General features: G+C 36.0%; 6 non-coding genes across 6 annotated transcripts; all 6 read right to left on the bottom strand.

Moving 5' to 3' along the window:
* Positions 1-211: 211 nt before the first annotated feature.
* LOC135764379 (U1 spliceosomal RNA) lies at positions 212-376 on the bottom strand. Its single transcript, XR_010539930.1, has one exon. It is a non-coding gene; the product is annotated as a U1 spliceosomal RNA (small nuclear RNA).
* A 782-nt stretch (positions 377-1158) lies between these two features.
* On the bottom strand, positions 1159-1349 carry LOC135764505 (U2 spliceosomal RNA). Its single transcript, XR_010540052.1, has one exon. It is a non-coding gene; the product is annotated as a U2 spliceosomal RNA (small nuclear RNA).
* Positions 1350-7027: 5678 nt separating this feature from the next.
* On the bottom strand, positions 7028-7192 carry LOC135764380 (U1 spliceosomal RNA). The gene has a single exon (XR_010539931.1). It is a non-coding gene; the product is annotated as a U1 spliceosomal RNA (small nuclear RNA).
* Positions 7193-7974: 782 nt separating this feature from the next.
* On the bottom strand, positions 7975-8165 carry LOC135764507 (U2 spliceosomal RNA). Its single transcript, XR_010540054.1, has one exon. It is a non-coding gene; the product is annotated as a U2 spliceosomal RNA (small nuclear RNA).
* Positions 8166-13844: 5679 nt separating this feature from the next.
* LOC135764360 (U1 spliceosomal RNA) lies at positions 13845-14009 on the bottom strand. Its single transcript, XR_010539912.1, has one exon. It is a non-coding gene; the product is annotated as a U1 spliceosomal RNA (small nuclear RNA).
* A 781-nt stretch (positions 14010-14790) lies between these two features.
* On the bottom strand, positions 14791-14981 carry LOC135764508 (U2 spliceosomal RNA). Its single transcript, XR_010540055.1, has one exon. It is a non-coding gene; the product is annotated as a U2 spliceosomal RNA (small nuclear RNA).
* Between the last annotated feature and the right edge of the window lie 1426 nt (positions 14982-16407).

Here is a 16407-nt window from a genome sequence, read left to right as displayed (position 1 = left end):
ATTCGTTTGGAATGGTCAAACGGCTATTAGATTTTCACTGACAGCCCAAATTAAGCCTTGTTTTAGCCTAGACACATATTCGCTGTCTATTAAAAGTTATGTAGTCGTTGAATAGCCGCTTTTTTGATGACTAATGTATTCTTGGGCCGTGGTTAGACGTCTCTTGGATTTTACGTAAAACGACAAGCGAATCTATTTTTAACACAAAGGTCAGGGGAGAGCGCGAACGCAGTCCCCCACTATCAGAAATTTTGCAGTCGAGATTCCCACATTTGGGGAATTCGCAAAGGGTCAGCCCAACCGGAGTGCAATGGCTGAGCCTCGCCCTGGGTGAACCACCTTCATGATCATGTTGTCTCCCCTGCCAGGTAAGTATGAGCGACACCCTTTGAGGCCAGACGGCCGCATCTTCCTGTGACCGATCACATCGACGGCGCCCCCGGAGGCCGTCCGACTAACATTTCATTTACTGTGTGTGACCAGGTGGAAAGCGCACGAAGCCACGTCTGAGACCAAACATTCTTCGAGATCTACCCTGTTTTTATTCCGTTTCCAGCCCGGTTGAACCGTGTAGAGTGAAATATGTGAAACAATTTAAATCAAATGGATTTAAATTGCGCATTCAAATATATGGTTTCGTTATTACAAAGTAACTTTACGTGGAATAGAAACAAAGAAATGTACAGAGCAATCAAGAAACAACGAAAGCATAGCAATTTTAGAACGTGGATAAATAAAAACACAGGGCTCAATGACTTACCCGTTGTCGTTGTGAGTTAAACAAGTACAGCTATGCTTCCAGGTCTGTCGACGTTGCTGTGGTGTTTCGACAGCTGTAGTATGAAGGGTAGTGAAAAAAGTTTTCAGGTGTTTTTAACATTCCAATCGGTCTCGTTCGCTTTTGTTGCGCCTTCAGCTGTGTCGAGGATGTTTAATTCGTCCTCGTATCACCTCCGCAAACTTGTAAAGAAAATAATTAAATACATTACAAAAACATTTCTTTATCAGCGTGTTCATTTCCACGCAAGCTTTTCGTTAAACCAATAAAGCCAACGAAACCACAGCAATTTTAAAACACACGGATTAGAAAAAACACCGTCACTCACGCACAAAAGAAGCAAATTCTTTTTTTATACTTGACTTATTTATCCCCGAGATGGGGAGCGCACCATTCATGGAAACACTGCAATACCATGTTGATGCATGGAGTGGAAGGAGCAAGCTCCGCTTCCATTTCCGAAGGTCAAAAATCCATTTAACATATAGTCCCCGGATAGGAGACGTATCAGACATTAAACTGATAAGAACAGATACTACACTTGATCTTAGCCAAAAGGCCGAGAAGCGATACCGGAATAGACGCAGCCAAAGGGGGAGCCGGCGAAGGCGCTGGCTTTTGGGGTGGAGGCTAGCGGGCATTTAACTCTATACGTTCTCATTGTATAACCCAGAGGTAGAACGTTGAGCTAGCAAATCAGAAGTTCATGTTTTAATGCAGGATCTGATCCACGCTCATGAGAGAGAGAGAGAGAGAGAGAGAGAGATAGAGAGAATTTAGAATTTTCAAAAAACCTTTATTACAAATTAAAACATTTTCATAACCTCAAATCAGAAAAAACAAAGAAAAAAATATATATAGTAACGGAAATAACAAAAAAATAAGCCAACATAGGAGCAAAGAACAAATCATCTTCAATAACCAGACACAGAGCTCCTCCATAATACCAAATCAATTCAAAAGAAAGAAGATCATTCATTGCTTTAAAGTATCTAAAACCAATAAGGATTCTAGATTTAACTTATTTTAAAAACTGCTAATGTATCATGGCTTCCGGGTCTGTCAACGTTGCTGTGGTTTTTCGACAGCTGTAATATGAAGGGTAGAGTGAAAAAAAATATTTAAGTGTTTTGAACATCCCAATTTGTTCGTTTACTTAGTATTTTCTTAATGTTTTCGAGTTAAAAAATAATTCTTAAATCGAGATACATTTACTTAATAAGCAAAGTGGCTTAGAATTTAAGTCTTGTTTACTGAAATAAATTCTAAAATGTAATAGGTTAAGGCTTAAAACAAGTAAAAATATCTGCCAGTGGGGTAAGAAAAATAAACCTAAATTGAGTTTATTATTGAATTAAGTTGAAACTAGAATTAAGTTTATTTTTCTTACCCCGCTGGCAGATATTTTTAATTTGTTTTAAATATAAACCTGTTGATTTTTATAATTTATTTCAATTATTTTACAAAGTATGCGATCTGATTTTTTTAATCGCGGTGTTTCTTTTATTCCTCGTTTCTTTTCCGTGCATTTGCTTTATTTATTTATTTTTGCTTGTTGCATTTAAATGCACATTTGATTTGTTGCCACATTATTATGTGTTAATGTATTTTTTAACATGTTTATCAACAAAAAGTGCGTTATTATAATTAATTATATAGCTGTGAAATATATACAAGAATTCCCAGCAAAAACAAAACGTTTTTATAACAATTTTCTATTACAATACATAATATCTTAAGCCACTTTGCTTACCAAGTAAATGTATCTCCATTTAAGCATTGTCAGATATTCACTAGAAAACAAGACAAAAACAGTAAGTAAGATATTAATTTACTTTTTTCTTTCAAACATAAATTTACAGACGGCTGGAAATTTTTAATAAAATAACTAGCCATACCTATTCGGGTCTGCTCCCGTTTGCTGTGATGACGGGGGACTTAGTCCAAAGCACATTTTGAGGAATACTTACACATTTTACTTCTTATTTCTTTGAAATTAATTATGCATACACTATGGATTAAAAATGTCCCGACTGCGAACCTGATAAAACCCAGGTAAAAAGCAAATACAAATAAACCATTTTGATTTAGCAAAAGTTTACAAATAAATGCACTCCTTGCACACAAAAAGCACGTCTAGTTACCATTCATATTTTGCGTGATTTAAGTTTCGTCGCATACATTTTGGAAGGCACACGATAAAAACAAAATAAGGCTTTTAATGTATGCCGACCTCATTCTCCGTTGAGGGCTTATCAATCATAATAAACGCTGTTAACTCTTCTCATTGAATGGTCTAAATCCAATGCTGGTAAAGAAATCAAATGTGCATTTAAACGCAACAAGCAAGCCGTAAAGCAATGGATGCAGGCAAACAAACGAGGAATAGCACATACAACACCACGATTAGATCATCGGGTCGCATACTTTGGAATTAATAAGAAATAATTATTCAGTCTAAAGAAATAAGAAGTAAAATGTCTAAGTATTTCTCCAAATGTGCACACTCATTACAATAAACGGGAGCAGACACGAATAGTTATGTATGTCTCGTTATTTTATTTAAAATTGATAAGCTGTCTAACATATGATATATTTTGATAATACGAAATGCTAAAAAAATAATATAACACCAATCGACAATATCTGTTATTGTTATTTTTACAAGTAAATTCATGTGTAGGAGAAAACAAAGCAGCTGTCAGTCCATACTATATTGAGTGGCCATCGTAGTGGTGCAACCTGAACGATGTTTTCCCTACTTCCGGTCAAAGCCGCCATTTTGTGAAATAGGCATATAGGTGACGCTGGAGCACGCGGCCATTGTCTCTGTTCAACAAAACAAGTATATATATACACATACGCATATTTTTCCTCAATCAATCACCGAATACAAGGTGCAATTCGATGCCAACTGACCCTTCTCTCTGGTTTCATGTTTGTAAGGAAAATTAAGGGGGAAATTACGATAGCATTTCAGCCAAACATTCATTCGTGCCACGCTGCTTTTCTTTGAACGAAAAAAAACCCTCTGCTCCCCCTACACAATTTCTTCTCCTGTTATTTTATGCTTAAAACAAGCAAATAAATCTGACTACAGGGTAAGAAAAAATTCGTGAACTTTTCCCATAAACACTTAATTCAAGAAAAATTGTCCCACCCCACTGGCCATTTTTTATCCACAATACACATTCGATGTCTGCAGGCACCATTGTCTTTGTTCAACGCAAACAATTCTGTTGCGTTTTTCTTTGAACGAAGTGCTCCGCCTAGATAATTTGACCCATATTCACATGGGTTTGTTTCTCGTTTTTTTTCTTTGAGAACAATCTATATAGCGCCTTCCACAATCGTTTTGGTGTTAGCTTTACGTAAAATAGAAACACAGAAAAGTACTGAGCGATGGAGAGACCACGAACGCGGAACGTATTATGGACCACGGACTGGCAAACAAACTGGCAACCACGCACTAAAGAAGCAAACTCTGATTTTAAACTCACCTTATTTGTCCCCGGAAAGCGCCAGAGTCGATGCACGGAGTGGACGGAACAAGCCTCGCTTCCATAGCCGAAGGTCAAAAATCCATTTAAACGTGTAGTCCCCGGTGTCCACTCGATCTTACCCAAAAAGCCGAGAAGCGATACCGCAATGGCATCCGGAGAAGGCGCTGGCTGTCGGGATGGAGGTTAGCGGGTCAGAGGTCCGGCACTGAAGGTCTGCGTTCATTATTCACCGTGTGCATTTCACTCTATATCCACTTTCTAATGTATAGCACTTGATAAGGATTAACAGTTTAAAAACAGAAATGCAAGACATCAGAAAATACATTTATTTTTTACTTTCATAACATGAGAGGTGTCATACAATAACAAATATGAGCTTTAAAATCACATTCCTAAGTTAAAAATATACATAAAAATAGATATATGGATCATTACACAAATCACTACTCAAAGGACCTATGTTAAATAACTGCTTCAATATTAATTAACAATAACATTTGGCCAAGGCAGTCCTTGTAAATAGACATATAAATAGACAAATAAAATCATGACATATATGCCGTAGAGCCTGAGATAGAGAAAAATAATAAGGAATTCTGCTTTTACTACCATCTCAGAAATATTGCCAGAATTAGAGGTTTTGTCTCAAGACAGGACTTAGAGAAACTTGTTCATGCTTTCATCACCAGCAGGGCCGATTATTGCAATGGTCAATGGATTTAAAAAGTACTGTTTCTTGTTTAAAAACCACTTCATGGCTACAATACATGACAGATATGCTAATCGAATATGAAACCGATTACTCGGATCAATAGGGTCAGGTCATTTAGAAAAAACAAGGGTTCACTCAAAACAAGGTGCCTCAGCATTCAGTTATTATCAGCTTTCAGAAGAGATCAGATGTGCTTCAACAGTAGACACTTTTAAATCTAGATTAAAAACACATCAGTTTAACTTTGCATTTACTGAATGATTTAAAACAGTACGAATAAAACAGTACAAAAGAATAAAACAGTATGAACCTTACCTGTTATAAAGGGAATGAAGCTTACGGTATGGTGCTTACCTGCAGAAATAAATAAAGTACAATAAGAACACACAGAACTTCAATTTTCAAAATTATTTTAACATTAAATGATGATTATTTTACTGGTTTACCTGTTTGTGATTACCACAGGATCCCGTCACCTGGCTGCGGTCTTCATTTGGTGAACGGTTCTTCACTCATAATTGACCTATACAAGAAATAGAGAAGAATAATAAGCAATTCTGCTTTTACATGTAGATGTGTGCCCCAAGAACACAGACACACCGGCTCCAAAAAGTTTAAACAGTACACATTTCTGTTATTTTAATGTGGCAAATGTGTCAGCTTTAAAAGAAGCATACATTACCTTTTAAAGAGGAAATACCTTTTGCATGAAATACCTTTACTCCCAGCATAAGCAAGCAATTTTCAAAATGCTTTTAAAAGTAAATAGTGATTATTTTACTTGTTTACCTGTTTGTGATTACCATGGAATCCTGTCACCATCATTTTTAAGCTTGTAAAGCAAATAATGAAATATTGACTTAGTAGGAAAAAATATTTTGGAAGTATCGTGATAAATGATGAAGAAAATATTTTGCAAAGTGATGGTTAGCACACGGTTGATGGTACCTATTAAATTCCATCATATTTTTTTATTCCTACTATGGAAGTCAATGGTGACTATCTGCTGTGGGTTTACCATTATTCCTCAAAATACCTTCTTTTGTGTTACTCAGAAAAAAACTAATCCTCGTGTTGTTGTAAGCCTGTATGCATGAGTAAATGATGACAGAATTATCATCATAAATTGAAATATCCCTTTAAACTGTATTTCCCCCCTTAAACCTAAACTTATTTTCCTACAGCAAGTCATTTAGGTAATCAAGAAAATACTTTACCCGTTGTCTTTGTGAGTTAAACAAATACAGCTACGCTTCCAGGTCTGTCGACGTTGCTGTGGTTTTTCGACAGCTGTAGTATGAAGGGTAGCGAATGAATGAATACATTGCAAAAAATCATTTCTTACTTGTTATTTCGAACTGTTTTAACTATACAAATATCTAGAAAGTCTTAAAATAAGATGCATTTTTTGATGAGCAAAATGCCCTAAGAAAATAAACCTAGCCTTTAGGGAGAAAAAACTCAGAATTTGGGCTTAAAACAAGCAAATAAATCTGCCAAAGGGGTAAGAAACAAATCTAGATATAAACACTTAATTCAAGAAAAATTGTCGTAGCCCATTGGCAGATTTGTTGGCTTGTTTAATGTACATGCATGTACAATATTTCAATTTGTCTTGTATTTATTAGCATTTTGTATTGCCCAACGCTGTCTAGGTTGTTTAACTGTTGTCATTTTCTTATAAAAGCCTTTATAATTTATTAGTTTGGATGATTGCCATTCCCGAGAACCTCTTATATTGGAAGTAAAAGAATCATCTAAGCATTATTTTGTGCTCTTAGACATGTAGCCGTTTGATTGTGGTTCTATTTAATGGCTAGTCTATTCGTTTGGAATGGTCAAACGGCTATTAGATTTTCACTGACAGCCCAAATTAAGCCTTGTTTTAGCCTAGACACATATTCGCTGTCTATTAAAAGTTATGTAGTCGTTGAATAGCCGCTTTTTTGATGACTAATGTATTCTTGGGCCGTGGTTAGACGTCTCTTGGATTTTACGTAAAACGACAAGCGAATCTATTTTTAACACAAAGGTCAGGGGAGAGCGCGAACGCAGTCCCCCACTATCAGAAATTTTGCAGTCGAGATTCCCACATTTGGGGAATTCGCAAAGGGTCAGCCCAACCGGAGTGCAATGGCTGAGCCTCGCCCTGGGTGAACCACCTTCATGATCATGTTGTCTCCCCTGCCAGGTAAGTATGAGCGACACCCTTTGAGGCCAGACGGCCGCATCTTCCTGTGACCGATCACATCGACGGCGCCCCCGGAGGCCGTCCGACTAACATTTCATTTACTGTGTGTGACCAGGTGGAAAGCGCACGAAGCCACGTCTGAGACCAAACATTCTTCGAGATCTACCCTGTTTTTATTCCGTTTCCAGCCCGGTTGAACCGTGTAGAGTGAAATATGTGAAACAATTTAAATCAAATGGATTTAAATTGCGCATTCAAATATATGGTTTCGTTATTACAAAGTAACTTTACGTGGAATAGAAACAAAGAAATGTACAGAGCAATCAAGAAACAACGAAAGCATAGCAATTTTAGAACGTGGATAAATAAAAACACAGGGCTCAATGACTTACCCGTTGTCGTTGTGAGTTAAACAAGTACAGCTATGCTTCCAGGTCTGTCGACGTTGCTGTGGTGTTTCGACAGCTGTAGTATGAAGGGTAGTGAAAAAAGTTTTCAGGTGTTTTTAACATTCCAATCGGTCTCGTTCGCTTTTGTTGCGCCTTCAGCTGTGTCGAGGATGTTTAATTCGTCCTCGTATCACCTCCGCAAACTTGTAAAGAAAATAATTAAATACATTACAAAAACATTTCTTTATCAGCGTGTTCATTTCCACGCAAGCTTTTCGTTAAACCAATAAAGCCAACGAAACCACAGCAATTTTAAAACACACGGATTAGAAAAAACACCGTCACTCACGCACAAAAGAAGCAAATTCTTTTTTTATACTTGACTTATTTATCCCCGAGATGGGGAGCGCACCATTCATGGAAACACTGCAATACCATGTTGATGCATGGAGTGGAAGGAGCAAGCTCCGCTTCCATTTCCGAAGGTCAAAAATCCATTTAACATATAGTCCCCGGATAGGAGACGTATCAGACATTAAACTGATAAGAACAGATACTACACTTGATCTTAGCCAAAAGGCCGAGAAGCGATACCGGAATAGACGCAGCCAAAGGGGGAGCCGGCGAAGGCGCTGGCTTTTGGGGTGGAGGCTAGCGGGCATTTAACTCTATACGTTCTCATTGTATAACCCAGAGGTAGAACGTTGAGCTAGCAAATCAGAAGTTCATGTTTTAATGCAGGATCTGATCCACGCTCATGAGAGAGAGAGAGAGAGAGAGAGAGAGAGATAGAAAGAATTTAGAATTTTCAAAAAACCTTTATTACAAATTAAAACATTTTCATAACCTCAAATCAGAAAAAACAAAGAAAAAAATATATATAGTAACGGAAATAACAAAAAAATAAGCCAACATAGGAGCAAAGAACAAATCATCTTCAATAACCAGACACAGAGCTCCTCCATAATACCAAATCAATTCAAAAGAAAGAAGATCATTCATTGCTTTAAAGTATCTAAAACCAATAAGGATTCTAGATTTAACTTATTTTAAAAACTGCTAATGTATCATGGCTTCCGGGTCTGTCAACGTTGCTGTGGTTTTTCGACAGCTGTAATATGAAGGGTAGAGTGAAAAAAAATATTTAAGTGTTTTGAACATCCCAATTTGTTCGTTTACTTAGTATTTTCTTAATGTTTTCGAGTTAAAAAATAATTCTTAAATCGAGATACATTTACTTAATAAGCAAAGTGGCTTAGAATTTAAGTCTTGTTTACTGAAATAAATTCTAAAATGTAATAGGTTAAGGCTTAAAACAAGTAAAAATATCTGCCAGTGGGGTAAGAAAAATAAACCTAAATTGAGTTTATTATTGAATTAAGTTGAAACTAGAATTAAGTTTATTTTTCTTACCCCGCTGGCAGATATTTTTTATTTGTTTTAAATATAAACCTGTTGATTTTATAATTTATTTCAATTATTTTACAAAGTATGCGATCTGATTTTTTTAATCGCGGTGTTTCTTTTATTCCTCGTTTCTTTTCCGTGCATTTGCTTTATTTATTTATTTTTGCTTGTTGCATTTAAATGCACATTTGATTTGTTGCCACATTATTATGTGTTAATGTATTTTTTAACATGTTTATCAACAAAAAGTGCGTTATTATAATTAATTATATAGCTGTGAAATATATACAAGAATTCCCAGCAAAAACAAAACGTTTTTATAACAATTTTCTATTACAATACATAATATCTTAAGCCACTTTGCTTACCAAGTAAATGTATCTCCATTTAAGCATTGTCAGATATTCACTAGAAAACAAGACAAAAACAGTAAGTAAGATATTAATTTACTTTTTTCTTTCAAACATAAATTTACAGACGGCTGGAAATTTTTAATAAAATAACTAGCCATACCTATTCGGGTCTGCTCCCGTTTGCTGTGATGACGGGGGACTTAGTCCAAAGCACATTTTGAGGAATACTTACACATTTTACTTCTTATTTCTTTGAAATTAATTATGCATACACTATGGATTAAAAATGTCCCGACTGCGAACCTGATAAAACCCAGGTAAAAAGCAAATACAAATAAACCATTTTGATTTAGCAAAAGTTTACAAATAAATGCACTCCTTGCACACAACAAGCACGTCTAGTTACCATTCATATTTTGCGTGATTTAAGTTTCGTCGCATACATTTTGGAAGGCACACGATAAAAACAAAATAAGGCTTTTAATGTATGCCGACCTCATTCTCCGTTGAGGGCTTATCAATCATAATAAACGCTGTTAACTCTTCTCATTGAATGGTCTAAATCCAATGCTGGTAAAGAAATCAAATGTGCATTTAAACGCAACAAGCAAGCCGTAAAGCAATGGATGCAGGCAAACAAACGAGGAATAGCACATACAACACCACGATTAGATCATCGGGTCGCATACTTTGGAATTAATAAGAAATAATTATTCAGTCTAAAGAAATAAGAAGTAAAATGTCTAAGTATTTCTCCAAATGTGCACACTCATTACAATAAACGGGAGCAGACACGAATAGTTATGTATGTCTCGTTATTTTATTTAAAATTGATAAGCTGTCTAACATATGATATATTTTGATAATACGAAATGCTAAAAAAATAATATAACACCAATCGACAATATCTGTTATTGTTATTTTTACAAGTAAATTCATGTGTAGGAGAAAACAAAGCAGCTGTCAGTCCATACTATATTGAGTGGCCATCGTAGTGGTGCAACCTGAACGATGTTTTCCCTACTTCCGGTCAAAGCCGCCATTTTGTGAAATAGGCATATAGGTGACGCTGGAGCACGCGGCCATTGTCTCTGTTCAACAAAACAAGTATATATATACACATACGCATATTTTTCCTCAATCAATCACCGAATACAAGGTGCAATTCGATGCCAACTGACCCTTCTCTCTGGTTTCATGTTTGTAAGGAAAATTAAGGGGGAAATTACGATAGCATTTCAGCCAAACATTCATTCGTGCCACGCTGCTTTTCTTTGAACGAAAAAAAACCCTCTGCTCCCCCTACACAATTTCTTCTCCTGTTATTTTATGCTTAAAACAAGCAAATAAATCTGACTACAGGGTAAGAAAAAATTCGTGAACTTTTCCCATAAACACTTAATTCAAGAAAAATTGTCCCACCCCACTGGCCATTTTTTATCCACAATACACATTCGATGTCTGCAGGCACCATTGTCTTTGTTCAACGCAAACAATTCTGTTGCGTTTTTCTTTGAACGAAGTGCTCCGCCTAGATAATTTGACCCATATTCACATGGGTTTGTTTCTCGTTTTTTTTCTTTGAGAACAATCTATATAGCGCCTTCCACAATCGTTTTGGTGTTAGCTTTACGTAAAATAGAAACACAGAAAAGTACTGAGCGATGGAGAGACCACGAACGCGGAACGTATTATGGACCACGGACTGGCAAACAAACTGGCAACCACGCACTAAAGAAGCAAACTCTGATTTTAAACTCACCTTATTTGTCCCCGGAAAGCGCCAGAGTCGATGCACGGAGTGGACGGAACAAGCCTCGCTTCCATAGCCGAAGGTCAAAAATCCATTTAAACGTGTAGTCCCCGGTGTCCACTCGATCTTACCCAAAAAGCCGAGAAGCGATACCGCAATGGCATCCGGAGAAGGCGCTGGCTGTCGGGATGGAGGTTAGCGGGTCAGAGGTCCGGCACTGAAGGTCTGCGTTCATTATTCACCGTGTGCATTTCACTCTATATCCACTTTCTAATGTATAGCACTTGATAAGGATTAACAGTTTAAAAACAGAAATGCAAGACATCAGAAAATACATTTATTTTTTACTTTCATAACATGAGAGGTGTCATACAATAACAAATATGAGCTTTAAAATCACATTCCTAAGTTAAAAATATACATAAAAATAGATATATGGATCATTACACAAATCACTACTCAAAGGACCTATGTTAAATAACTGCTTCAATATTAATTAACAATAACATTTGGCCAAGGCAGTCCTTGTAAATAGACATATAAATAGACAAATAAAATCATGACATATATGCCGTAGAGCCTGAGATAGAGAAAAATAATAAGGAATTCTGCTTTTACTACCATCTCAGAAATATTGCCAGAATTAGAGGTTTTGTCTCAAGACAGGACTTAGAGAAACTTGTTCATGCTTTCATCACCAGCAGGGCCGATTATTGCAATGGTCAATGGATTTAAAAAGTACTGTTTCTTGTTTAAAAACCACTTCATGGCTACAATACATGACAGATATGCTAATCGAATATGAAACCGATTACTCGGATCAATAGGGTCAGGTCATTTAGAAAAAACAAGGGTTCACTCAAAACAAGGTGCCTCAGCATTCAGTTATTATCAGCTTTCAGAAGAGATCAGATGTGCTTCAACAGTAGACACTTTTAAATCTAGATTAAAAACACATCAGTTTAACTTTGCATTTACTGAATGATTTAAAACAGTACGAATAAAACAGTACAAAAGAATAAAACAGTATGAACCTTACCTGTTATAAAGGGAATGAAGCTTACGGTATGGTGCTTACCTGCAGAAATAAATAAAGTACAATAAGAACACACAGAACTTCAATTTTCAAAATTATTTTAACATTAAATGATGATTATTTTACTGGTTTACCTGTTTGTGATTACCACAGGATCCCGTCACCTGGCTGCGGTCTTCATTTGGTGAACGGTTCTTCACTCATAATTGACCTATACAAGAAATAGAGAAGAATAATAAGCAATTCTGCTTTTACATGTAGATGTGTGCCCCAAGAACACAGACACACCGGCTCCAAAAAGTTTAAACAGTACACATTTCTGTTATTTTAATGTGGCAAATGTGTCAGCTTTAAAAGAAGCATACATTACCTTTTAAAGAGGAAATACCTTTTGCATGAAATACCTTTACTCCCAGCATAAGCAAGCAATTTTCAAAATGCTTTTAAAAGTAAATAGTGATTATTTTACTTGTTTACCTGTTTGTGATTACCATGGAATCCTGTCACCATCATTTTTAAGCTTGTAAAGCAAATAATGAAATATTGACTTAGTAGGAAAAAATATTTTGGAAGTATCGTGATAAATGATGAAGAAAATATTTTGCAAAGTGATGGTTAGCACACGGTTGATGGTACCTATTAAATTCCATCATATTTTTTTATTCCTACTATGGAAGTCAATGGTGACTATCTGCTGTGGGTTTACCATCATTCCTCAAAATACCTTCTTTTGTGTTACTCAGAAAAAAACTAATCCTCGTGTTGTTGTAAGCCTGTATGCATGAGTAAATGATGACAGAATTATCATCATAAATTGAAATATCCCTTTAAACTGTATTTCCCCCCTTAAACCTAAACTTATTTTCCTACAGCAAGTCATTTAGGTAATCAAGAAAATACTTTACCCGTTGTCTTTGTGAGTTAAACAAATACAGCTACGCTTCCAGGTCTGTCGACGTTGCTGTGGTTTTTCGACAGCTGTAGTATGAAGGGTAGCGAATGAATGAATACATTGCAAAAAATCATTTCTTACTTGTTATTTCGAACTGTTTTAACTATACAAATATCTAGAAAGTCTTAAAATAAGATGCATTTTTTGATGAGCAAAATGCCCTAAGAAAATAAACCTAGCCTTTAGGGAGAAAAAACTCAGAATTTGGGCTTAAAACAAGCAAATAAATCTGCCAAAGGGGTAAGAAACAAATCTAGATATAAACACTTAATTCAAGAAAAATTGTCGTAGCCCATTGGCAGATTTGTTGGCTTGTTTAATGTACATGCATGTACAATATTTCAATTTGTCTTGTATTTATTAGCATTTTGTATTGCTCAACGCTGTCTAGGTTGTTTAACTGTTGTCATTTTCTTATAAAAGCCTTTATAATTTATTAGTTTGGATGATTGCCATTCCCGAGAACCTCTTATATTGGAAGTAAAAGAATCATCTAAGCATTATTTTGTGCTCTTAGACATGTAGCCGTTTGATTGTGGTTCTATTTAATGGCTAGTCTATTCGTTTGGAATGGTCAAACGGCTATTAGATTTTCACTGACAGCCCAAATTAAGCCTTGTTTTAGCCTAGACACTTATTCGCTGTCTATTAAAAGTTATGTAGTCGTTGAATAGCCGCTTTTTTGATGACTAATGTATTCTTGGGCCGTGGTTAGACGTCTCTTGGATTTTACGTAAAACGACAAGCGAATCTATTTTTAACACAAAGGTCAGGGGAGAGCGCGAACGCAGTCCCCCACTATCAGAAATTTTGCAGTCGAGATTCCCACATTTGGGGAATTCGCAAAGGGTCAGCCCAACCGGAGTGCAATGGCTGAGCCTCGCCCTGGGTGAACCACCTTCATGATCATGGTGTCTCCCCTGCCAGGTAAGTATGAGCGACACCCTTTGAGGCCAGACGGCCGCATCTTCCTGTGACCGATCACATCGACGGCGCCCCCGGAGGCCGTCCGACTAACATTTCATTTACTGTGTGTGACCAGGTGGAAAGCGCACGAAGCCACGTCTGAGACCAAACATTCTTCGAGATCTACCTTGTTTTTATTCCGTTTCCAGCCCGGTTGAACCGTGTAGAGTGAAATATGTGAAACAATTTAAATCAAATGGATTTAAATTGCGCATTCAAATATATGGTTTCGTTATTACAAAGTAACTTTACGTGGAATAGAAACAAAGAAATGTACAGAGCAATCAAGAAACAACGAAAGCATAGCAATTTTAGAACGTGGATAAATAAAAACACAGGGCTCAATGACTTACCCGTTGTCGTTGTGAGTTAAACAAGTACAGCTATGCTTCCAGGTCTGTCGACGTTGCTGTGGTGTTTCGACAGCTGTAGTATGAAGGGTAGTGAAAAAAGTTTTCAGGTGTTTTTAACATTCCAATCGGTCTCGTTCGCTTTTGTTGCGCCTTCAGCTGTGTCGAGGATGTTTAATTCGTCCTCGTATCACCTCCGCAAACTTGTAAAGAAAATAATTAAATACATTACAAAAACATTTCTTTATCAGCGTGTTCATTTCCACGCAAGCTTTTCGTTAACCAATAAAGCCAACGAAACCACAGCAATTTTAAAACACACGGATTAGAAAAAACACCGTCACTCACGCACAAAAGAAGCAAATTCTTTTTTTATACTTGACTTATTTATCCCCGAGATGGGGAGCGCACCATTCATGGAAACACTGCAATACCATGTTGATGCATGGAGTGGAAGGAGCAAGCTCCGCTTCCATTTCCGAAGGTCAAAAATCCATTTAACATATAGTCCCCGGATAGGAGACGTATCAGACATTAAACTGATAAGAACAGATACTACACTTGATCTTAGCCAAAAGGCCGAGAAGCGATACCGGAATAGACGCAGCCAAAGGGGGAGCCGGCGAAGGCGCTGGCTTTTGGGGTGGAGGCTAGCGGGCATTTAACTCTATACGTTCTCATTGTATAACCCAGAGGTAGAACGTTGAGCTAGCAAATCAGAAGTTCATGTTTTAATGCAGGATCTGATCCACGCTCATGAGAGAGAGAGAGAGAGAGAGAGAGATAGAGAGAATTTAGAATTTTCAAAAAACCTTTATTACAAATTAAAACATTTTCATAACCTCAAATCAGAAAAAACAAAGAAAAAAATATATATAGTAACGGAAATAACAAAAAAATAAGCCAACATAGGAGCAAAGAACAAATCATCTTCAATAACCAGACACAGAGCTCCTCCATAATACCAAATCAATTCAAAAGAAAGAAGATCATTCATTGCTTTAAAGTATCTAAAACCAATAAGGATTCTAGATTTAACTTATTTTAAAAACTGCTAATGTATCATGGCTTCCGGGTCTGTCAACGTTGCTGTGGTTTTTCGACAGCTGTAATATGAAGGGTAGAGTGAAAAAAAATATTTAAGTGTTTTGAACATCCCAATTTGTTCGTTTACTTAGTATTTTCTTAATGTTTTCGAGTTAAAAAATAATTCTTAAATCGAGATACATTTACTTAATAAGCAAAGTGGCTTAGAATTTAAGTCTTGTTTACTGAAATAAATTCTAAAATGTAATAGGTTAAGGCTTAAAACAAGTAAAAATATCTGCCAGTGGGGTAAGAAAAATAAACCTAAATTGAGTTTATTATTGAATTAAGTTGAAACTAGAATTAAGTTTATTTTTCTTACCCCGCTGGCAGATATTTTTTATTTGTTTTAAATATAAACCTGTTGATTTTTATAATTTATTTCAATTATTACAAAGTATGCGATCTGATTTTTTTAATCGCGGTGTTTCTTTTATTCCTCGTTTCTTTTCCGTGCATTTGCTTTATTTATTTATTTTTGCTTGTTGCATTTAAATGCACATTTGATTTGTTGCCACATTATTATGTGTTAATGTATTTTTTAACATGTTTATCAACAAAAAGTGCGTTATTATAATTAATTATATAGCTGTGAAATATATACAAGAATTCCCAGCAAAAACAAAACGTTTTTATAACAATTTTCTATTACAATACATAATATCTTAAGCCACTTTGCTTACCAAGTAAATGTATCTCCATTTAAGCATTGTCAGATATTCACTAGAAAACAAGACAAAAACAGTAAGTAAGATATTAATTTACTTTTTTCTTTCAAACATAAATTTACAGACGGCTGGAAATTTTTAATAAAATAACTAGCCATACCTATTCGGGTCTGCTCCCGTTTGCTGTGATGACGGGGGACTTAGTCCAAAGCACATTTTGAGGAATACTTACACATTTTACTTCTTATTTCTTTGAAATTAAT

Source organism: Paramisgurnus dabryanus, chromosome 9, assembly GCF_030506205.2.
Source record: "Paramisgurnus dabryanus chromosome 9, PD_genome_1.1, whole genome shotgun sequence".
In the NCBI taxonomy this organism is placed as follows: Eukaryota; Metazoa; Chordata; class Actinopteri; order Cypriniformes; family Cobitidae; genus Paramisgurnus; species Paramisgurnus dabryanus.
The sequence above is the reverse complement of the archived record's forward strand: the minus strand, read 5'-3'. Positions and strand labels throughout refer to the sequence as shown.